Consider the following 25580-nt stretch of genomic DNA (forward strand, 5'->3'; position numbering starts at 1 on the left):
ATATCCCACAAAAGCTTAAATTTATCAAAGTCAAACTGGGGAAGAAGCTCAAGCTATTTTGATATAGTTTTAAAATACAAACGATTCAACACTTGCTCAAAACAAGTAATTTGCACAAACTATTAGAAATGGCTTAAAGGTTTTTGATCTGTTCAATGTAACAGAAGATGGTAAAGGACCAGGTCATGTTGGTTCCACCTCCTACGTACTGATCTTCCCTTACTCTAGGGCCACATTCTCTTAGGTCTTCAGCAATAACCTGCAAATAGTCTCCCTACTTCCAATTTCGCCTCACTTTCACCCATTCTTCCCACTGTTGCCACAGTGTTCTACTCTGCGAATGCCCTCCCTAATTATAAATCTTCAGTTATTCATAAAAGGTGATCTTACCTGGTGGTCTTCCCAATCTCCCGTTTAGGTCTTTCATTGCTTTTCCATTTGCCATAAACCCAAGCTATAGTGAGATCTGCGCCCTTCTCCGAGCAAACAGTGCTGCTGCCTGCCTCCACAGCACTGCACATACTGTCTTCTCTCTTTGACTCATTTGTCAACCTCCTCCCTACTTTCTTAGCACAGCCAGCATCACCTTCTCTGCAGGGTCTTCTGTGATTTTTCCCACCCCACCTGCGCCCCCTCATTTAGCAGAGTATAAACCTCCCCACTCTCCTACAGCTTTTTCTGTTGACCTCTATCACATGCTTCCCACATTTCACTATCCTTGTTTATTTGCACACTTCCAATTATATATTGTCCATTACTAGGGTAGATACTATGTTATTTATTTTTCCTCCAATGCCTAGAATATAGTGGAAGAGGTAATGGGATGGGGCCATTCTGTGTTTAATATAGAGTTATCCAACACTGGGCAAACTATACAAATGTACAGGGTTCTAGTTTTTCACGTAGAAGATGGAAAGAACAGTACCTAGGATATCTAGGGTTGTTAGGAAAATGAAAATAATGCTATATTTAATGCATAGTAGGCATCCAAGGAATAGTAATGACTAACATGGTTGAGTACTGAAAAATAGTTATAATTTAATTAAAATATAAAAAGTAAATGAAAGACTGCATATATTAATTGTATTCTCATGTGTTAGGTCACCTTTTTAAAGAGGTAATTCTCAGTAAAGGGTAAAACATTTTTAGTGTAACCTTCATTAGGCTACATTCTAAGCAGGTACAAGTGATCCAATAATTCCTTCTCGTCCCTTTGATCCAACATGATAGGTAAGTGCTATAATCATCTGAACTGGAGAAGTTGAATCATTCTGGTTGTCTTTTTGGCTTCACTTAAAGTTCTGAAATAGATCAACCCCTTTTAACACCCATGTTTTGAAGAAGCTGGTATACACACTGTAGCCCAGTTTCTAGGAAGCCCTTTAAGTCAACAAAAATATCTAAGAAGCTTCCTATTAAGTATCTCCCAATTTGTGTGCTTCATTTCTTACTCACCTAATTTCTATCATATACTCATTTAACAAACATTTATTGAGTTCCTCTTCTGTGTCAGGCACTTATCTAAGCCCTTGAGCAGGAGTTGGCAAATATTTTTCTTGAAGGACCAGACAGGAAATATTTTTAGGTCTAGGACCCACATGGTCTCTGTCACAACGGCTCACACTGAAACTGCAGAAAAAAAGCTGCCAGAAGCAACACATTAACAAATCCATTAACAAATGGATTTGACTGTGTCCCAATAACACTTTATTTACATGGCCAAAATTTAAAAAAAAGACAAAGAAGGGTTGGTGAAGATGTGGAGAAAAAGGAACCACTGTACACTGTTGATAGGAACGTAAACTGTACAGCCACTATAGGAAACAGTATGGAGATTCCTCAAGAAATTATAAAAAGAAATACTCTACGATCCAATAATCCCACTTTTGGATATTTACCTAAAAAAAAATAGTAACACTAATTCAAAAAGATATATACACTCCTGTCTTTATTGCAGCATTATTTACAATAGCCAAGATATGGAAGGAACCTAAGTGTCCATCAATAGAGAAATGGATAAGGAAGATGTGGTATACACATACATATATATGTATTTTATATATATATATAACACTCCATAATGGAGTATTAGTATTATGCAGCCATAAAAAAGGATGCAATCTTGCTATTCGAGACAACATGGATGGACCTAGAGGGTATTATGCTAAATAAGTCAGACTGAGAAAGACAAATACCATATGATTTCACTCATAAATGGTATCTAAGTATAAAACAAATGAATAAACAAAAAGCAGACTCAAACTTATATATCCAGAGAACAACCTGATGGTTGCCAGAGGGGCAGGGGACTGGGAAAAATAGATGAAGGGGAGTGGAAGATATAGACCTACAGTTATGGAATAAGTCACAGGAATTTAAAAAAATACAAAAAAAAAAATACAAAGCATAATGAATACAGTCAATTACATAATAGTGATGTATGGGGACAGATGGCAGCTACACTTGCGGTGAACATAACAACGTATAAACTTGTCAAATCACTGTGTTGCACACCTGAAACTAATGTAACACTGTGTGTCAACTATACTCAAATAAAAATAGATATATAAATAACACTTTAATTACAAAAATAAGTGGTGGGTCTGTGGGCCGGAGTTAGCAGGCTCTTTCTCCAGAGCCAGAGGGTCATTCCAACAGTCAAGCCTTGCAGCATCCTAGAAGTCACACACAATAAACAGCTGGATAAACAATAGCCTATCAGAGTTGTTTATTCCTGTTTAAATAACTGAAACTGCGGGTGTCACGGAGATCGACTGGGTGGCTGTTAGACTGGACTGTCAGGAATATGCTCTCTGAAATTTTTTTTTTTTAAGATTTTATTTATTTATTTGACAGAGAGAGACAGCGAGAGAGGGAACACAAGCAGGGGGAGCGGGAGAGGGAGAAGCAGGCTTCCCGCTGAGCAGGGAGCCCGATGTGGGGCTCGATCCCAGGACCCTGGGATCATGACCTGAGCCAAAGGCAGACGCTTAACGACTGAGCCACCCAGGCGCCCCTCTCTGAAGAAATACTTTAAGCTGAGACGTGACAGACAAACTACTCACCATGGAAAGACTGATATAAAGCATTCTAAGAAGATAACAGATACTAATGATGCTGACAAATAGGAAATTCACAGAGAGCAACAGAATGGCTTTACAATCTAGAACGGTATTTCAAGGATAAAAACTCACATAGTTTTCCTGCAATGCCAAAATATCTTAACAGATACATGAGGCACAAAAGAATACAGAATAGATTAAAAATGGTTTGGGCACTTTTACTACAATAAATGAAATCCTAGAGAGGTGAAGGTCTAATTCCAGCACTGTATTCAATCATTCAAAAAACATTTATTAATAATCCTTGTCTAGGCTCTTGGAATTAAAATCGAGTAAGTTGTGAAAATTCTTCTCAAGTTGCTCTAAATCTAATAGAGAAGACAGAGAGATAAATCAAAGCAGCTTACATCAAATTTTGCTTTTGTGTCCCAGACTCTAGTGACAGTAAACCTGCCTTGGAAGCTACGGAAATGTTTTTTGAGAGTCAGAGGAAAGTGCAGTGGTCACTCCCGAGTTCCTGGAGGAAGTGGCAAACACGGTTTTAAAGAGGAGTGGAGGGCGCCTGGGTGGCTCAGTTGGTTAAGCGACTGCCTTCGGCTCAGGTCATGATCCTGTAGTCCCTGGATCGAGTCCCGCATCGGGCTCCCTGCTCGGCAGGGAGTCTGCTTCTCCCTCTGACCCTCCCCCCTCTCATGTGCTTGCTCTCTCTCATTCTCTCTCTCAAATAAATAAGTAAAAAATCTTTAAAAAAATAAAAAAATAAAAAAAAATAAAGAGGAGTGGAGACGTGGTAGGAGGGCTAGGTGGTTGATTCAGTGATCACCCCGTGAAGGGCACAGGGTTTTTCGTTTGTTTGCTTGTTTTGTTTTTAAAGAGGCATTCCAGGAGCTGGATGTTATTCAAAATGGTTGAAAGGGGGGTGTGGGACAACCACACAGATTAGAGACACACAGTTATGATGGTCCAGAAGTACTAAAAACAAAATAAATTTATTCTGAGAATTATAGAGACATATAAGCTGATGTACAAAATAAACGTATTTGCACTTGAGACTTCCCTCAGAAGCCAGTATGATGTAAGACTGAATGTAGTTTAGAAGCAAGACAGATGTGAATGGGAAAGACAAGAGAGAAGACTAGTACGGTCAGGTCAGTGCGGAATAATAATGGTCTGAACTTAAAAAAAAAAAAGTGGTACATATGGGGAATGCAAAGAGATTCAAAAGTGAAGAGGAGAGGGGTGTCGGGCTGGCTCTGTTGGTTGAGCGTCTGACTCTTGATTTTGGCTCAGATCATGATCTCGGGGTAGTGAGATCAAGCCCGGTGTCAGGCTTCACACTCAATGGGGACTCTGGTTGACATATTCTTCCTCTCCCTCTGCCCCTCTCCACCTCTCACTCTCTCACTCTCTCTAAAATAAATAATTCTTTAAAAAAAAAAAAAGGAAGAGGAGAAATAATCTGCAGATTGTAGTGACAGACAATAGGAAAAAGGGAAAAAAAGAGAACTGGTTTTCTGGCTTGGGCCTGAATAGCACTATTAACAAAGATATGAACATTGGAGCAGGGGGGATATTTGGGACAACAGTAATGAAGTCAATTTTAAGCATAACGGGGGGGGGTGTGCCTGTGAGATATCCATTAAAAAGGGTTATTCAAGAGGCAATTAGAGAATCGAATCTGTAGCTTAGCTATGAAAGCTACATGGAAGAATCAGGTTGAGGAGTCACTGTTTCAGTAACACTTCAAAGTACTGGTTTGAATGAAGTTAGTTATTGACACCAATAAGCTCTACAGATGCTGAAGTACTAAAGAGCTTTACTTATCAAAGAGATATTGCCAAAAGGAAACAATGTGGACCTCTCATAAACAAGAACATCTTTCCCCATAAAAAGTAATCAGTGGGCAGAATGCTTTACTGTCTAAAGTTTCCATTTTTTTAAAGATTTTATTTATTTATTTGTCAGAGAGAGAGAGTGAGAGAGAGAGCACAAGCAGGGGGGCAGCAGGCAGAGGGAGAAGGAGAAGCAGACTCCCCTGCTGAGCAGGGCGCCCCATGCGGGGCCGATCCCAGGACCCTGGGATCATGACCTGAGCTGAAGGCAGACACTTAACTGAGTGAGCCACCCAGATGCCCCTAAAGTTTTCCTTTAATGAAAAGCAAAAATGTGCCTTTCAAATCTGATTTTCACATCTGCATTAAAATAAATGCACTAAATACAAATCCCATGTATCTATGCATGCCTCACAGTCCATCCAGAGAGGAAATAAAGATACTGAAACCAATAAAAACTCACCATCTTCTAATGCATTTTTTTTAAATTTGCTTTTTAAAATAGTTATTGACTAAATCAGGTACCCAGCGATACAACGCTTGCACCTCTTGTATGTAGAACACTTTAACTAATGCTCACTGCATACTCAGAGAAGCAGCAATTCCCTTCCGCCTCCCTCAGAATGATGAGGTCATCGATTGGGCCTTTACACTTATAGGGCCTCAGGAGACCGAGGTTCGATGATTACATGGGCTTGTAAGACCATAAAGTTCTACCATAGCAGTCGTAGATGAATTGTAACAACACTTGAGATTGCCGAACATGCTCACCATCAATGTGTGGCTCTCTGCCCCAATTCACTTACAACCTTTGACTTTCAGAAATGATTTAAATCAGCATCAGCTCTGAATGCACAAATGCCAACCACCCTGATTCATCAGAAGGCAAGAGTGGTAAGATTTGTTTATGGAGAAACCTACCACATTTTTCTTCCAAAAAAGAAAATTTCAATCAACCTTTTAGGAAAATGGAGCATCAGGAGGTAACAAACAGATCAAGACTTTTTAAGTCTTACGTTTCATAAAACAAAATCAGGCAGTTGTTAGAAATAAACTCCATTTAATCTTAAACATGCAGTTAACATTCTGATACAAACATCGATGGCTTACTGAAATGGATTTTGTCAATCTTCCCAGAATGTATTTTCTTTGATATTAATCTTATCCATGTTTTTAAAAGAAGCCTGTACTTTCTTGTCACTTTGTGTTCCATATCAAACTGATGGAAGCCAGGATCTTTTCTATTATTTGTCAGTTTCTCTGGCCTTCCAAATCAATCTGAAGCAAAGCCTTTTCATTTCTTTGACTCAACCAAAATTCTCTTATATTTATTCTACTCAAGTATCAATCTCCCATTTCTTTGCCCTTTTACCTCTTATTCCTAAATATGACATTGCCAACATTTTGTGTTTAAAACCAAAAGCCTGTGCATAAAAACATACACATAGATCAATGGAACAGAAGAAGAGAGAGCCCAGAAATAAACTCAAGTATATATGATCAATTAATTTACAATAAAGGAGGCGAGATCATGCAGCAGGGAAGGATAGTCTCTTTGGTAAATACTTTTGGAAATATTGGACAACTACATGCAAAAAGAATGTAACTGAATCAGTATCTTACACTATACACAAATATTAACTCAAAATAGGGATTAAAGACTTAGATGTAAAATCTGAATTTATAAAATTCTTAAAAGAAAACATAGGCAGTGAGCTCCTTGATGTCAATCCTGGCAAGAATTTTTTCAATCTGACTCCAAAGGCAAGAGCAACAAGAGCAAAAACACACTGGACTACCTCAAACTAGAAAGCTCCTGAACAGTGGAGGAAATCATCAACAAAATGAAAAGGCAAGCGACTGAAATCAAGAACCTATTTGAATATTGTGTATCTGGAAAGGGGTAATATTGAAAATACTTAAAGAGCTCACACTACTCAATGAAAACAAAAAAAGAAGAAACAATCCAATTAAAACACAGAGAACCTAAACAGACATTTTTCCAAAGACGACATGTAGATGGCCAACAGACACATGAAGAGATGCTCAACATCACTCATCATCAGGGAAATGCAAATCAAAACCACAATGAGATATCACCTCACACCAGTCAGAATGGCAGGTATCAAAAAGAAGTAAGTGTTAGTGAGGATGTGGGGGAAAGGGAACACTCTGTGTGCTACTGATGGGAATGTAAATTGGTGCAGCCACTATGGAAAACGATATGGAGGTTCATCAAAAAACTTAAAAATAGAAAAATTAAAAATAGAACTACCTTATGATAGATAGCAATTCTACTTCTGGGTATTTATCCAAACAAAACAAAACAAACAAAACCAAGCAAACCAATCAAACAAAAAACAAAAACATGAATTGGAAAAGATCTTTGCGCACCTATGTTTACTGCAGCCTTATTTACAATAGCCAAGGTTTGGGAGTAGCCCAAGTGTCTATGGACAGGTAAATGAAAAAGATGTGTGTGTGTATACAATAAAATATTTCACAATGAAATATTACCCAGCCATAAAAAGAATGAATGACACCTTGCCATTTGCAACAAAATAGATGGACCTGGAGTATATTATGATAAGTGAAATAAACCAAAGACAAATACCATATAGTTTCAATTATATGTGGAATCTAAAAAAACCACATGAACAAACAAAACAAAACTCATAGAAACAGCAAACAGATTAGTGGTTGCCAAAGGGAGGAGGGTTCCAGGTGGGTGGGTGAAGGAAGTCAAGAGATACAAAGTTTGAGTTATAAATTAAGTCATGGGGGCATAATGTACAGCACGTGACTACAGTCAACATTGCACTGCATACTTGAAAGTGGCTAAGAGTAAATCTTAGAAGTTCTCACTGCAGGAAAGAAGTTTCTTTTTTTTAACTTTGCTTAGTGATAGATAACTAGACTTAATGTGATCGTTCCACAATGTATACATGTATCAAATTATGCTGTATACCTGAAACTAATAGAATTTTCTGTATCAATTATAATTCCACTTCTTAAAAAATGCTTCTGTATTTTATTAACATTTTTTGAAATTTTTTTACTTTTTAAAATTACATATCCTTAAAAAAAAGTAGCAATACCTTCTACAAGAAGGTAGAGATATGTGTGTATGGGCATCACTATAGGCACCAGATATTTTTCTATCACCCATTTAAACTCCTGTGTACTTATAATGCACATAATCAATACCATTTAATTCATTTTAAAAGCATTTAGTTATAATGGCCTTTCTAGTCACTGTCAAACTTCAAACAAATTTTTGTGTGTGTGTGAGGACAGAAAATACATTTTTTATGCCTTTGGAAATTCCAAATATAATGACATTGCAGTTCAACTTACTATTTCTTTGTAATTCTCAAAGCTTCTCCTGAATGCAAATGTATTCCCTTCCTTCCAAAGATGTGCCCAGTGATCCTTCCACCAGTTGGAACCCATCTTACCACTTTATAGGAAATTTACTATTTTTTAAACCAAATTTTAATATCTCCTGTTTTTGGGGTGCCTGGGTGGCTCAGTAGGTTTTCTGCCTTTGGTTCAGGTCATGAGCCCAGGGCCCTGGGATGGAGCCCCATATCGGGCTCCCTGCTCAGAGGGGAGTCTGCTTCTCCCTCTTCTCCCCCTGCTCATACTCTCCCTCTCGCTCTCTCTCTCAAATAAATAAAATCTTCAAAAAAATAAAATAAAATCTGTTATTGTCTAGAATTTAGCATCTTTTATTTAATAAATCTTTCACAGGTATTACTAGTTGTTTGAGCATAAAAATGTGTTCATTAAAACGAAACCTTCTCTAAAATTCATGAACATTGTTATGTCTACTTCTAAACAATTATTTCCCTTAGCTCAGAAAAAGTTGACATTTATGCTATCAACATCAAAATATAGACTATGGGAGGATACTTTTTTCCCTAGGTTAAGGTTTTTTGTTTTTTTAGATTTTATTTATTTGATAGATAGAGAGGGCACACAAGCAGTGGAGAGGGGCAGAGAAAGAGGGAAGAGCAGACTCCCCCCTCCAGAGCAGGGAGCCCAATGTAGGGCTCGATCCCAGGACCCCGAGATCATGACCTGAGCCAAAAGCATACACTTAACCGAATGAGCTACCCAGGCGCCCCTAGCTTAAGGTATTTTTATTTATTTTATTTTTTATTTTATTTTATTTTTTTAAGATTTTATTTATTTATTTGACAGAGAGAGACATAGTGAGAGAGGGAACACAAGCAGGGGGAGTAGGAGAGGGAGAAGCAGGCTTCCCCGCGGTGCAGGGAGCCCGATGTGGGGCTCGATCCCAGGACCCTGGGATCACGACCTGAGCCGAAGGCAGACGCTTAACGACTGAGCCACCCAGGTGCCCCTTAAGGTATTTTTAAATGAAATTTCAATCAATGCAGTTTGCTGGAAAAAGTTCTACACTCAAATGCTATACATATATGAAATGTATACATATGTGCATTTATACAAAGTAAAATCAGGATTAAGATTTGAAATGGTATTTTAAATATTTCAATTTTCAGAATATTTCAAACAGTTTTTATTTTTCTGGAAAATGCTTTAGTGTCATTCTCTAAATACAGCTTAGAAATTTTTAAAACTTACCATTTTTGAAATGTATAAATCATAGTTAAGACCAGGAGTTCATGGTTATATAAGATAAAAATGAAATTTAAATATTTGGCACTCTTTTACATTGAAATCTATACCTTACTATTTATACCAAACACAAATGTAAGTGCAGGTATAACACATATGTAAATATAGCCTTCCTTGATAGACTCCTATCCTCAGGGATTCTTCTGGGTATTTGTATGATTATATGAATAGATTAATTTTGTAGTAACTATACACTAACATAAAATGAAAATCTGAAGAAAATAACTATGCACGTGTACTACCGTATGTACTAAAAGAATTTGAAGTTTGAAATTAAGAATGTCTTGGTCACAACAGAATTTTCAACTTTCACTGTACCAAATCATCCTTCCGAAGGTCTGAACTCAGCATGGCCAGAATCTCGGGGATGTGGACAGAAGATAATGAGCCACACATGATGTCCTCACTATTTTGCCATAAATTCAACAAATGAACACCAGTAAAATGCCAAATTAGACAAAGAACTCACAAAACAAATGAAAACCTAAAAGCTCCAAAATGCACCTTTTAAACATAGTTCATCATTACTTTGAAAATCATGAAGGCATATACTATTCCAATTTGACCCATTGAAAACCTTTATTTTTTCAATTTTCATTAACACTTTCTGATTATAAGACTTGATAGAAATATTTCAATATGTAATTCAATATATAAAAAATCTGTATTCTTTATATATGTATATTCTTTATAGCGAACTAACCCAGGTTAAACTTAAATCTCTTATTTTGAAAATGCCTTCTAGCCTAATGATTACAATTATATTTTGTCATAAATTATCAACAGTCTAATCATGTCAGTGGGAAGGGTAGTTAACATCACATATTGTAATAATTTAATTTTGAGTTTTTTAAAACAAACTGATAAATTAGAGACTATCATTTCAACATGTAGGATTTATGTATTTTTATAATACCTCAATTTGACTGTTGACTTGGAAATGAACAAAAATGTGGATTTAAAATGGTCAGTCTGAAATTAATCTATCATTCAATGTCCTAAGAGAGAAAGCTTTGAGTTTTTGTTTTTCCTAAGCAGTCATATTTTTAAAATCTCGATTAAAGAAAGAAAAACAGAATAAAAGATTGAGAATAAGAGAATAAAAGTGACATTTATTTTATGGCTATAGAAAAATCTGTTTGATAAGGGATTTAATATTTGGTAAATACCAGGCTTTAAAATTTATTTTGGAGAGGCGCCTGGGTGGCTCAGTTGTTAAGCGTCTGCCTTCGGCTCGGGTCATGATCTCAGGGTCCTGCGATCAAGCCCCGCATCGAGCTCGCTGCTCCACGGGAAGCCTGCTTCTCCCTCTCCCACTCCCCCTGCTTGTGTTCCCTCTCTCGTTGTCTCTCCCTTTCTGTCAAATAAATAAAATCTTTTTAAAAAAATTTATTTTGAAGACAAACTTTGAGATTAAAATTCTGATTCTCAGGCACCTGGGTGGCTCAGATAATTAAGCATCTGCCTTCAGCTCAGGTCATGATCCCGGAGTCCCAGGATCGAGTCCCACATCAGGCTCCCTGCTCAGTGGGGAATTGGCTTCTCCCTCTGGCCCTGCCCCATTCTCATGCTCTCTCTCTCCCTCTCTCCCTCTCACTCTCTCTCAATAAATAAAATCTTTAAAAAAATAAAAATAAAATTCTGATTTTCAAATATTTAGGGAAAAAATCCTAAGAAGCAGAAGAAGCCAGGTAGTTAGTCATTTTATAAATAGAATGATGACACAAAGGTAAGTAGAAGAAAGAGGGATATTTTAGAGCTTAGGTAGGCATAACTATCAGAATATAGTTAATATGTGAGTATGTGAGTGTGTGTGAATATTTACATGCATATAATATGTATATGATTTTAGTGGGTAAAACATCAAAGTAGTGTGTTTTTCCTCACTCATCCTACAAACCCATAGCTTATTGTTAGTGGGATCCAGGCATGGAAGAGGGGTTAGTCAGTGCAGTATGTACTCATTCAACTCAGGGCCTTAGACTGATGCAAGTTTCATCCATTTCCACCCGTATGGTCATGTGGAGGGAAGAGAGTTCCAGAAAATCTAACGCAGACATTTAAATTTACCAGTTGAAAAGCCACACACAGCATTACCACCATAACCCACTGGGCAGCACCAGTCAAGTCCTAATGGCAGGAAGGAAAAGGTCTGATCCTTCAATTTGTCTGAAAGAGAGACTCAGATACAGATGAGCAATGCAGTCTCTACTAAGCTTTGGCATTTAGCACAAAACACTCATTAAAAGTGCATTCATGGAATGATTATTTTTAACTTCATTAAAAACATGACCTATAAACTAGACAATCATGGCTTCTCTTTTAATTATGATTTATATATAAGAACACAAAAGGAACCACCTAATAAAAGGCTGAGTCAGGACTGTCTTTGGAATCATCTGTGGAACATGGTTCCATGGAGAAGACTGCTCTGATAAAGAGAGGAAAAAAACTGGCCACATGTTGAAATTCTTGAAAGGTAGAGATGAAATATTAAAATATTGTGATTATGCTATTATGTGACACATAGTCCAAATAACACATCTTTCTACCTAATTCCTAATGGTCACTACATATAGCTTATATAGTTTGCTGAAATACTATAATGTACAAAATGCACGAGTCAGTTATTTAACAGCCTTATTTTCATTCTTATATTCGGATTTTCTCATATTCTCTGTATAAATCAGTACCAGTTATACAATTAGATCCTTGTAAACTACTTTACATTTATTCAGATTTTCTTAGAATACATAAAAACAGAGATCGCTTTCAATCTTAGCATAGCCTTTAGAGAAAAATAGAAACAATTTATGTAATGCCCTATGAGTAAAATATACCTAAATACCCAGATAGGTATTGCTAATGCTACTCTTAAGAATTGGCCTATCGTAGCAAAATATTTTATCATTTATGTTCAGTAAACTTAACTGCACTTTAAAGATTAAAATCTTATCAACTCTGAAAAAACACCACTTATTACACAAAAGACTGTAAATTAAAAACTTTATGTCTTTCAAAGTAAATATACTCTCAAATTCAGAGTTTCAGACTCACAGTCTATTCATTAAAATACTAAAATATCAAACTTTGCTGAAGTTCATGTTCACAAACTACACAGGATATGGTAATCACCTTCACCAAAGAGCTACAAAAATAAACTAATCAATATCAAATAATTCTAACTTAGTTCAGTGATATTTGAATTTAATTCTATAATTCATCCTGTTTTATTGTTTATTAAAACATTGATTTCTTTTAACTCGAATGAGTAAGATGATATGTATATGTGCTCAATTACACATTAAGAACTTCTAGATGTCATTTTCATTTGACTAAGATTAAAATTAAAAAAACAGGTATAAATTAAGATTTATTTATTAGAGGGAGAGAGAGACAGAGAAATAGAGAGACAGAGAACATGAATGGGGAAAGGCAGACAGGGAAAGAGAGGGAGAGAACCTCAAGCAGACTCCCTGCTGAGTGCGGAGCCCTATCTGGGGCTCTATCCCATGACCCTGAGATCCTGACCTGAGCTGAAGGCAGATGCTTAACCAACTGAGCCACCCACGCATGCCTATAGCTAAATTTTCTTAGAAAAATGAGGGCTGCTGATGTAATAGATTTTAACACTCATCTAACAATGGTCTGTTTTTATGTGCTTTCTTTTAATCCTCTTAACAGACCTTTGAGGTAAGTACTATGGTATGTATTAAAATATTCTCACAAATGCCAACTTTATTTTTGCTAAATCACTGTTTATTTAAATATTCACTGGACTATCATTTTCCTTTCATCATTTTAAAATTTCCCTACCCCTTAATTTTTTTTTTAATTTTGGTACCATTTTCCATTTCTATCAAAGGCTATCCATTGTACTCGAAACTTCACCATTGTAGGACTTCTCAATTTTTCTACTTCAGAAATTTTTCAAAAATCTTCAAAAACAACCTAGAGCATCCTTCTGAGAATAAAAAAAATCAGATAGTAAGTTGAATAAATTTAGACTCTTAAGAGAAGATTTTAACAGGACTGGGTTTAAAAAACAAACTGTAATACAAGTGAAATACAAATAAATAACTATGATCAGCGACTTCACTACAACTAAAATAAATAGCTTTCTGCATTAAGATGATTATATACCTAATATTTGCATGGTCTTTTAATATTATAGATGGCTATCACTCACTTCTATCAATTAGATATTTGAGAAAAGTTTCTATTTCTCAAATATTTTTGTAGATCCTTATTTGGAATTATATTTTAAACTGATGATCAATCAGTGACTTTACTACAACTAAAATAAATAGCTTTCTGCATTAAGATGATTATATACCTAATGTTTGCATGGTCTTTTAATATTATAGATGGCTATCACTCACTTCTATCAATTAGATACTTGAGAAAAGTTTCTATTTCTCAAATATTTTTGTAGATCCTTATTTGGAATTATATTTTAAACTGATGATCAGTGACTTCACTACAACTAAAATAAATAGCTTTCTGCATTAAGATGATTATATACCTAATATTTGCATGGTCTCTTAATATTATAGATGGCTATCACTCACTTCTACCAATTAGATACTTGAGAAAAGTTTCTATTTCTCAAATATTTTTGTAGATCCTTATTTGGAATTATATTTTAAACTGATGACAAACATTTTGGCCCTTTCAGGAATTATTTTATTTTTCAAATAGCTATCAATCTTTTAGAATTATGTGTGATGAAAAAATTTGGCTGTTTTTTAATATGGTAATTATTTTTTATTCTCTAGACTAGACAACTGGTATTGAAGCTAATTACAAAAAGGAATTTTTAGGTCAAAATACCAGAAATAACTATTACATATGCAAAATTATTTCTTAAAAGCTGTTCACATTTAGAAAGTAAATATTTGTTGGGTTTTTTTTTTTAAAGATTTTACTTATTTATTTGAGACAGAGAGAGAGAGAGAGAGAGAGAGAATGCACAGAAGCAGAGCAGGGTATCAGACTTGGGGCTCGATCCCAGGAGATCATGACCTGAGCTGAAGGCAGACGCTCAACCAACTGAGCCACCCAGACACCCCAAGAAAACAATTTTATAAAAATATGTTATTTTAAATTGGAAATACAAAAACTTCAACAATAAATGACAAAAATACAGGGGATAAAACATTTTTTTCCATTAACCTTTCCATTAGAAATGGGAAAAGGCGGCATGTGTGTACTGAAAAATTCCTGAAACACTAGTTTTTGTCAGTTGTTTCTTAGTTTTGGGGTGGAGCTGATAAGGAAAGAAGGTCCAAAAATTAGATTATTCTGTAATGAGGATGTTCTATGGGTTAAGGATGCCCTCTAATTACAAAAGATCAAAATTAAATACAGAAATCATTTTAAGTATTAAAAATACCATTGAGGGGCATCTGGGTGGCTCAGTCAATTAAACAGCCGACTCTTGATTTGGCTCAGGTCATGATCTCAGCGTCTGGAGATCAAGCCCCGGGTCAGGCTCCGCACTGAGCAGGGAGTCTGCTTGACAATTCTCTCTCTTCCTCTGTCTCTGCCCCTCCTCCCACACATGCATGCACGCACACGCTTTCTCTCTCTCTCCTTCTCTCTCAAATCTTTAAAACAAAATGTAAAAAAAAAAAAAAAAAAATTAAACATACCATTGAATACAAGATTAGTTTCTTTGAAAAATAAAGCCTTCCACTATTTGTGTAACTCCTAGGGTCTATTTTCTATATTCCAAGTGCCCTAATAATTGCTGATCACTTCCACATCACTGACAGTGATTACCAAGAGAGTACAGAAACAACAACGGGTCTTCATATACTTGGAAGCGTAGTAATGGAACATTTCTTCATTCATGTTCCAGACCAGGCGAATAGGAAACAAGAAACGGCCCCAGTGTCCATGGGAGCTAATAAGGAACTTCTCCCAGCTTCTACTTACTATCATTGACAAGAAACAAAAACAACTTTTACACAGGAATGAAACAACGAGCAAGGTCTATATCACTGTATCTTTCCAACAGTATGTACCTTAAGCACTATTTTTTTAAAAGGGTTGTGTATTATTCATTAAGTTAAAATATAACTTCATTTGCTCTACTAAGTACTGACTAAATCCCATTTCAATATTCGTGTAGCTCACAGCCCCTGAACTTCTAAAATACAAGCTTTCTATCTTGAGACAAAAGAGTGTTAGAATCTTTAGTCCATTCAAAATCTTTCTTTTCTAATAGGACTTTAGAAAGATCTTTTAAATGCCTTTTTATCTCTAGGGAGAATTCTGCTAAGATTTTATACATGAAGCAAAATGCCAGATGATTAAAAAATTCTCATCTCAAATTCCAGGCCTCCATTTTCTCTCCAATTGTCAATCCCTTTTTAATTTGCTGTGAACAGTACTGTCAGTCTGTTTGGAAAGCTATTCTAATTTAAGATTTCATTATCTCTCTTCTTCAACCTTTGAATGGCCTGTCACTTGTTATACGCATCATAGAAAGCTAGCCAAGTACACTTCTGATTTCCAGCTATCAAGTTTACAGAGGATTGCATTGTCCAAACATCCTTTCAGACCATGCTTCTATGTTCCCTCTCAAATTTCTCTATAGAAACAAAAAAAAACAGTGAATTTTTATTTGTTGTTCCCACTCAACCATAAGCAAAAGTGTAGAGATAACTGGACCTTTTGCAAATTCCTATTCTTGTTCATACATGAACTAAAAAAATTCACAGAGTATTTTCTAACACAGCTCCCGCTCCCAGTAAGGTATGAAAAACAAATAGGAATTAAGGACATTTAATAAACCTGTTGTATAATATTTGATCTCTCCCTTAAGAAAGAGCACTGAGAAATACCAGCTCTGAAAAGAAGTGAAGATCTAGGATATTCCTTAGTGAGATATATGCACGCTAGACCAAGAGCTGGGATTTATGTGATCTATACAAGGATGTTAGTCTAACTAGATGAGGTTTACATTTAATTCAGTATCAAAATCAACCATGTATGTTGACAAAAGTTTTTTAAACACCTTTCTAAGTACTCTTGACTTAGAGGACATTCTTCATGAGGCTCCCAAGAACAGGAGAATTTCCATTTGGCCAAATAGGCAATAAGAAGAAAAAACTTTTGTAATGAAATATAGTACAAGAGACATACAGTAAAACATTATGAACTATGCAACATTTTATGCCCCAATTTTGACTGACTTGGTAGCATCTGCTAAGACTGGCATGAAGCACGTAGATGTTACTATTGTCCTACAGTACCCTAGCTGGTTCTGGGGAGGCCAATCTAAAATGCCACCTAGGGCTATGGAATCAACTAGCATTAAGTTCTCACCCTATAAAGATGTGTGTCTGCTGAATCAAATGAACTACAGAAGAGAAGAACCCAGCAAGAAATGTCTCAATAACCCACAAAATCGTTCCTCAAAAGAAAGAGTTTAAATTATCTGTAAGACCTATCATCTACCCATGTCTGCCCTAAAGCCACCCAGCCCAGCCACAAGGATCTTCTTCCTTCCTTTCCTTTCCTTGCTTCTACCTGGTGGGGGTAAAATTCAGAGAATGGCTAGGAAATGCTCACCTGTTGGCCCCTTTTCTACTGTAGGCTTCCATTAGCTCTCATCTAGGGGAGGGGAGAAGAGTTAATAAATACTAAGTCAAACTGGGAATTTTGACTATTACATGGGAATACACATTTTAATTTCTGAATTGAAACTTTTTAAACTGTTTTTAGGACTTAAAGTGACCAAGGCCACTTTATTATTACAAAGTCCCCAGGAAAGTCACTTTTATCCACGGAGTCATTGACTGAAAAAGTGTAGGAGGCTAACAAAATAAAGTTAGATTTTCACAACAAACCATGTGTCACACTTGTACAACAAAGTGACTTACAAATTTTATCAAAAGTATTATGCCCACTTGTCATTAGTACAAAATTTTATGAATAAAGAGATTAAGTGAAATAAATGAAATATATACTTGAGAGATGTTAATGTGACATGTATAAAATGGAAAAGACTGGGTAAAACAACTTAAATTTTGTTTAGAACATGCCAGAAAAATTCTGCTAGAAATAAGGAGTAGTTGTCAATAACATGGCAGGTGATACAAAAGACAGAAGCAACCACCATTATAAACATATAAGAGGTGAGTGAACCTTGCAATAGTAGCTACCTCTAGAGCTAATTTACAACTTTATTTTTAATGAGATCTACGGATTTTTACAATTCCAAATATCTTAATGGGTTAAAATATCCTTCAAGTTTCAATTAAGGGACTGAGAAGCTTTGAAAATTGAACCAGGAAGAGAGTGTTCCAAAATGAAATCAATGAACAGAGTGTTCCAAAATGTAATCAATGAACAGAGTGTTCCAAAATGTAATCAATTTGTAGTGTGCACAGAACATTATCTGCACAGAACGGTAAACAATTTGTCAGCACCATCCTGGATACTGGGCTCCATGATCGAATGACTAGACAATCGGTTCTTAGAACAGTCTTCTGCCCTCTTTTAAATGTGACAAAACAAAAATCAAACAAAACCACACTTCAGTAACTATAAATTTCAATCTCTATATCTGCAAAGCCTACATATCCACTAAATAACTTAGGGAATTCTCCACGAAAGTGATCAATCTAATCATTACTACAGAGGGTCAGAATTGCAAATTCACTGTCATTCCAATCAGATCTACTCATCTATTGAGTTTGGTGAACATTAATTGGTTTCCAGGGCACAAGTGCTTCAAGGGCAAGCACAGAAATCACGATTCTGAATTAAAATGAAAAAAAAAAAAGGGGGGGGGCTTGTAAATCCAAATATAGCAGCCAAATATTTCTCAACTATTGTATTTCAGTACAAAGTATGAAATATCCAACAGAATTTTTTCATACCTTGTTTTTTATTCTTTTAAACCCTGAGTTAAAAACTACAGCATTTTTTTCCTCAGGAAATAAATTTGCGTTTTTGTCAGCTCTGGCTGCCACAACAAAATACCACTGACTGGGTGGCTTAAATGAGAAATTTATTTTCTCACAGTTCTGGGGCTGAGAAATCAAAGATCAAGGTGATTGCCTTTTTGAATTCCTGTGATAGCATTCTTTCTGGGCTTGCAGACAGCTACCTTCTTATGTCCTCACATGACCTTTTCTCTGTGTGAGTACATATAGAAACCTCTTCTTATAAGGCCACCAATCCTACAAGATTTGGGCCCCAACCTTACCAGCTCATTTTACCTTCATTACCTCCATGCAGCTTCTATGTTTGTGTCCTCCCAAAATTCCTAGATGGAAGCCCTAATCCCCATGAGACAGCATTAGAATGGGGCCTTTGGGAAGTCATGAGAGATAGAGGATTTCATGAAGATAGAACCTCCACAGTAAGATTAGGGTCCCCATAAGAAGAGGAAGAGAGCAGAGCTCTCGCGCGCGCGCTCTCTCTCTCCACATGTATGAAGAGAAGGTCATTCGAGCACAGAGCAATATGGTGGCCATCTGCACACCAGACAGAGAACCCTCACTAGGAACCAAATCCACCAGCACCTTGATCTTGGACTTCACAGCCTCCAGAACCGTAAGAAATAATATCTACTGTTCAAGCCACTCAGTCTATGGTATTTTGTTAAAGCATACTGAACTAGAACAGTATCAGTAAAAATCAAAGCCTTTGCAATTATCCATTAGCTATATATGGCAAGGCCTCTGCTACCCAGTCCTCAAGGCCTTCCTTTATCTATTTTAAAATACCAACTCCCCACTCCTAACCCAGGAACTACCTATAGCCCTGCCCTATTTTTATATAGAACATTTATTATTCTATCATGTAGCCCATTCTATTATTTGTTCATTTTATGTTCCATTTCCATCCACTACAGGCAAAATAAAGAGAATATTTTATAATTTTTCTACTCATGATACATATTGAACATATCTGAAACTAATCTCAAATTAGTAAACTTTCACTTAATTACTGGCTGCTTTTGAAGTAATTCAATAATACCATGTTTCATAAAACTAATGTGGTCCAGGTTATCTTATCGTGAACTTTCCTAGATTTCTACCCTAATACAAGATAGTTAATAACATTTTACCTCAAACCTATAATACTGCTATATTATAAAAGTGTTATTTTTCTTAGCACATATAAATATAATATATATTATTTGGTACTTTGAGAACAGAGCACAACTTTGATTTTTGTCTACAGGTTTTTTTTTTTCTGAGCTATCCCATAAATAATTCAAAATATTTGTTAAATATGCCAAATACAGATGAAAGATATATACTCATGAGATAACTGAAATTAAAATGTATCAACAATCACTATAGTCAAAAGAAGAGAATGCATATTTCAAAACCAAACACTAAGTGAAAAAACAATTTAGCTCTATAGTTGATAGCTCTTGTCCTTTTTTGTTAACTTTTTACAAAGTCTACTTTGGTTATAACCAAACCAGTTACATCCAAAGTAATCTACCTTATTCATATTAATTATTCTAAGTTACATCAAATAATCCTATTCCCCATGGTTGCATTTCCTTCAAATCACTTATCCAAGAGCTCCCAATTTTACTCTTTAATTTCAGTTCGTTAAAGAAAAGACATACGGGACAAACTTTATTTCTAATTACAATTTAAAATCTAAGACTATACACTGAAAGTATTTTACCAATATTATGTAAAGTTTCCTCTTACAAAATGTATTTGGTGAAGCAATAATATAAAGTAACATCAATCCAGTGAAATCTTTTCACATGGACTATACTTTGTTGAAAAAAAATGACAGACTTGTGAATCCAGCCTTTTGCCCAAGAGCACCAAATATTTTTTTTAAAAGAGTTTTCATCTGTCTTTACAACTATTGAAGCTGTAAAGTCAGACAGCCTTATTTTGAGGATGCCAATCAACTAAAATATTAACTTTCTTAAAACTATAAAAGAGATATTACCCACATTGTTACTTGTTGGAATAACAAAATGAGTTGTTTAAAACCAATGTAAACTATTAATTAGCACTCTATAAATAAGTGATGTCTATCTCTTGAAACAGATTTGTTGTTAAAATTTATAAAGACTGAAAAGCTATCTATACAATTGTCAGCAAAGGTAGGGCAGCTTTTTCCTCTATTTTTTATACTGATATCATTTGAGATACTGTAGCTATAAAGACAAAATAAATCAACAGCAAGTTAAATTGCAATTGCAGTATTAGTAATTTTAGGTAGTTCAATTTATAAGAAGTATTGTTAGTAAAGCAAGTGAGACTTTAAAAGACAAACAATTCCTGAAAATTCTGTCTTCCTTTATCAAAATGAATACTCCCTTAAGATAAAAGTTCATTTTTTCAGTTTCTAAAATGGAAATAATTGTCTTGCTTACATTATAATGTAAGTATAAGGACAAAAGTATTGAATACCTGAAAATGTTATGCAATTTGGAGTTACTATTTTCCCTTATTACTGAGATTCTTTTGGAACTATAATAATTCTATAAAATCTTCTATTGATAGATGACTATAGAGCATTCTATGAAGACATTTCCTATACTTGGATCTAAAGTGATTTAAAAAATAAGGTTCTGTAACTGAAAGCAAATTGTCCAAATATTCAATCCTTCTTTTACTAGTTTCTAGGTTTGTTTTTTTATAGTCCAACACAGAAATTGGATCTGAAAATTAAGTATGGCTTGAATGCCCTCTAAAATTAAGGTTGGTACCAGTGAAATTCTCAAAAATGAACACTTTCAGATATGGCTTTAATTAAATGTACTACTCTAAAACTTTAAATATATCAATGAGCAAAGATAATCCCATTTCAATTCTTGGGACTTTAAGAAGTAATTGCCTCTAAGAAATTAGAACATGAGATTCCTTATGAGAATATAGTCACACAACTGTTTTAGAGAAAGAACAGGCTGTTTCCTTCAGTTAAGCCTTCAATTAAAGGAAGCTTTCACATTTATTAAATTCGGAAACCTAGAACAATCCTGTAAATCTGATATATTCCGATGAACTTCATGAAGAATACCGGTAATCATTAAATTTCAAGATCTTCTTGACATTTCTGATTTTACTCCTGTGTCATTTACTCACACAGCCCATAACATGGAATATGAATTTTAAGAGTAGAGGCCAGAGAGGTCAGAGTCTTACTGATGAGATTTCAGCAAAGGGGGAGAAGCCACTATTAAGATAAATGAGACTAAATAATCCAAGACAGAGCTTTCTCTTTTTTTAATTAAGACACGTTCCCAAGTATGCCTTAGACTTCTGAAAACACCTATTTAAATATTTTATCTCATTTTCAAAATCAAAGTATTTTTTATTCCCTGAGACTATTAAGATCATCTTCTGCAGATATGTACACATAGTTTACTCTAAATTGGAAAGAAAAACATTTATAAAATTCGAAACTTTTGAAATATACTAAAAAAAAAAAACCTATGTATACCATGTCGCAATTAATATTATTTTTAAAATTATGTTTAGGTTCACTTTGTGTCTATTTTCATGTCTGTTCCAGCATATAACAGATGAAGACTTTAACTATGTATGATTTCAACTGAAAAGAAAAAAAAAAATCAAAAGAGGGAAAGAATAAAAAGTAAGAAAATAAAGATTATCACGTAGAACACATTATCTTACTAATTCCAGTGGACAATTCTGTCTCCCAAATAACATAAGAGTTAAAATTAACTCTAAAATATCAAGAATTTCATTTATTATAGTGATTAAAAATATAAAGATTGGAATTAGACTTTATTTGAAGTCTGACCCCATCTCTTATTAATAATACGGCCTTTCCTTAAAGACTGCTTCAGTTTTCCCTTCTTCAAAATTACTTAAACAATGTTATAGTAAATAAAGGACATACTACATTAAAAAAGGTTAGCATGGAGTCAAGCAGCTACTAATTCAAAAAAAATGGTGTTATTAATTAACCAGGCCAATGGAATTGTGGGGTCTTCTGACCCTTGTTGTTCACAAAAGGTATGCACAAGGTAATTTAGTAGACTGGTAAATTAGGCACTAATTATCTATGGAAAAAATGAGAAATCCCTTTTTTCACTGATTTCTCAAACATGTCATTGAGAAACTAAGCACAATCACTTTATTTTTTTCTGGGTAACCTACTCCTGAGGAGAAATCTTTCTCCCATTTGCAGCCTTCTAATACTCTAACAAGAATCTCTAAGTTCAGGAAAAGGCAAGTTGAAAAGCAGTGTGAAATATCTCATTTGGACATTAGTTCCTGCATTTAAAGTTATTCTACGGGACTATGGCCCCAAACTGTTAATCATGATTAGCTTCAGTAGCTGCTATTGCTGGACACTTTAATTTTCTATGTTAAATATGTATGCTATATTAAAATTTGCCATAATGGTATACGCTTTTTAGAGGGGAAAAAAAATTTTTAAAATGTGTAAAGTATCCATATCCTTCCTTGAGAACTGAATGAAAAATTTGAGGATTTCTTGACAATCCCTAATAGATTGCCTGAACCGCAAGGAAATTTTTCTACAGAGAGGAAAAAAAGATTTACTGTTCCGTAGGAACGTGAATGAGAGAAACTATGAAGAGCCTCATTATTTTGTATACCTGAAGGGAAAGAACTGGGCTGAGTGGGCCAGCGAGGTAATGGAGTCTTTATACCATACTGGGACTGAAATGGTGTCTCATGCACCATCCAGACCAGGAAGTAAGCTCCTGGCCTTAGAGAGACACCTCATGTGCCATACAAATCAGTAAGTACGCGCAAACCCTCCTCTTTCCCAAGTTTCGTCAGTGAAGGGCCCCATGTCCACTGGCTCTTTCTATCCTATCAAAGGTGGGGAGAAGTGGGCAGAATCAGCACAAAGACAAAGCTCTTCAAAACACCCATCCCAACTTCCCCAAACCTCTACATCCACAAGCAAGCAGATTAAAACCACAATACACTTAAACTTTTTCTTTTTCTTTTCTTTGGGAATGACAAACAATAATCTATGGACTTGCTCAGACAATCTATCTTGACTACTGATTCTGGACAGACCGCCTCCCCAAGAACATGCAAATATATATTTTAACAAAGTGTTCCACAGATTAAAAAAAAAAAAAATCAGTGACTTGAGTATCTTCTTGATAATGATACTGATTTTCAGGAGTAAGGAAAAAAAAATCTCCAAATATGAGGCAACAAAACAGCAACACAATAATGACAGCTTTCTAACAAATTGAAAACACTGAAGTTGGCCTCAAGTTTCTTCAACACAGTAATACAGGACCAAAAAAAACAAAAACAAAAACAAACAAACAAAAAAAAAAAAACAGTGCCAGGAAATCCATAGAGTACTGACCAAAAAATTATTGTGACTCAAAACTTCCATATCCAGCCAGTGTGTTCTTCTAATGTGAATTCAATAGGAAGATATAATTTAAACGTAGTAAGATTATTTTGTTGGCATACCCAAAAAACAATTGGTGATAAAAAAAATTTGAAATGAAGGTGGATGAAAATTAATTTTAAAAAAATTAGAAATAATCATACAGCTTATATTGTCTGAATAGTTTTAACAGTTACAAAATGTAATTGCAAATATCAAGATAGTTCTTTTAAACAGTACACCATGATCAAAGTTTAAAAAAGAAATCTGAACCCAAATCCCAAGTAATTCCTAAAAGAACCTGGAATAAACAGTAAAGAAGTCTAATTACGTTTAATTCTCATGTAACAACAGAAACTACCCATATACATCATTTTGTTTCTTTTATCAATAAAGAAAAATCATACATTTAATATCTTAAAAGAATTGATAGGAAGAAAACGTTATGTACTTTTTTAAAATTAAAAACAGAATACAATAATTTGATCAAGAGGAAATCTGTTATGAAAAGAATTACATATGCATTTCAAATTCCCTTTTAAACAATCTCAGTGAATCCAAAATATAAATGATAATTTATATTATTAGTCCCTGTACTTAGTCCCCTGTGCTTAAATAAACTTGAACTGTAATTAACAGTAACAAAAAACATTTAAATAGCACCTACTACTAGGCTGGAAAACAAGTATATTAACTTACTTTATCCTCGCTCATCTTTTAGTTTAGTAATCTTATCCCCATTTTACAGGTGAGAAAACACTTGCCCAGAAATTTAAAGGATTTGCTTAAGAAAAAAATATCGCAGGGGCGCCTGGGTAGCTCAGTCCTTAAGCGTCTACCTTCGGCTCAGGTCATGATCCCAGGGTCCCGGGATCAAGCCCCGCATCAGGCTCCTGCTCAGCGGGGAGCCTACTTCTCCCTCTCCCTGTCACTCCCCATGCTTGTGTGGGCTCTCTCTTTCTCTGTCAAATAAATAAATAAAATCTTTTTAAAAAAGAAAAAAATATTGCAAAGGGGCACCTGGGTGGTTCAGTCGCTTAAGCGTCTGCTTTCAGCTCAGGGCATGATCCTGGGGTCCCGGGATCGAACCCCACTTCAGGCTCCCTGCTCAGCAGGGAGTCTGTTCCTCTCTCTCCCTGTGCCCACTGCCCCACCTGGTGCTGTCTCTCAAATAAATAAAATTAAAAAAAAAAATACTGCAAAAATTTAGCTTTGAACTCAGGCCATCTGGCTCCAGAACCCAGGCAGTTCTAGACACCCAATTCACTCTACAGCCTCTCTAATTAAGGGGAATATAAGAAAAGTACTTTTAAAAATCTCAAATGGTCCTTTCTTATTACTAATACTTAGGCAAGAAGGCAGAGTAGAAACTGGTTAGAGAATGGTGAACATAGGAGCCAAGAGCTACGACTGAACAAAGACCCTGCTTTCTGGGCCTTGGGTAGTCCTCATAGATAATAGATTATCCTAGTCAGATTCTCAGGCTCTACCCTTACTAATATATAGGGTATCTCTGTCACTCCACTGGTACAAGCTCCCTGCCCTATACCGTCCTAAGGAACTTATTCCTCTCCCTTTCTCTCAGTGAAGCCTTCTCCAGCAAGTCTTCCACTCAGTGGTTCTCTATTTCTTTAGTCTTTCCCAGCATTTATCTTGAGCCCAT

At 35.4% G+C, this 25580-nt stretch overlaps 1 protein-coding gene across 2 annotated transcripts in view; it reads right to left on the minus strand.

The window, feature by feature from the left end:
* CACNA2D1 (calcium voltage-gated channel auxiliary subunit alpha2delta 1) overlaps positions 1 to 25580 on the minus strand; it is a 512722-nt gene that overhangs the window by 158502 nt on the left and 328640 nt on the right. The gene's annotated exons all lie outside the window — the stretch shown is intronic.

This window comes from Halichoerus grypus, chromosome 12 (genome assembly GCF_964656455.1).
Source record: "Halichoerus grypus chromosome 12, mHalGry1.hap1.1, whole genome shotgun sequence".
NCBI lineage: Eukaryota > Metazoa > Chordata > Mammalia > Carnivora > Phocidae > Halichoerus > Halichoerus grypus.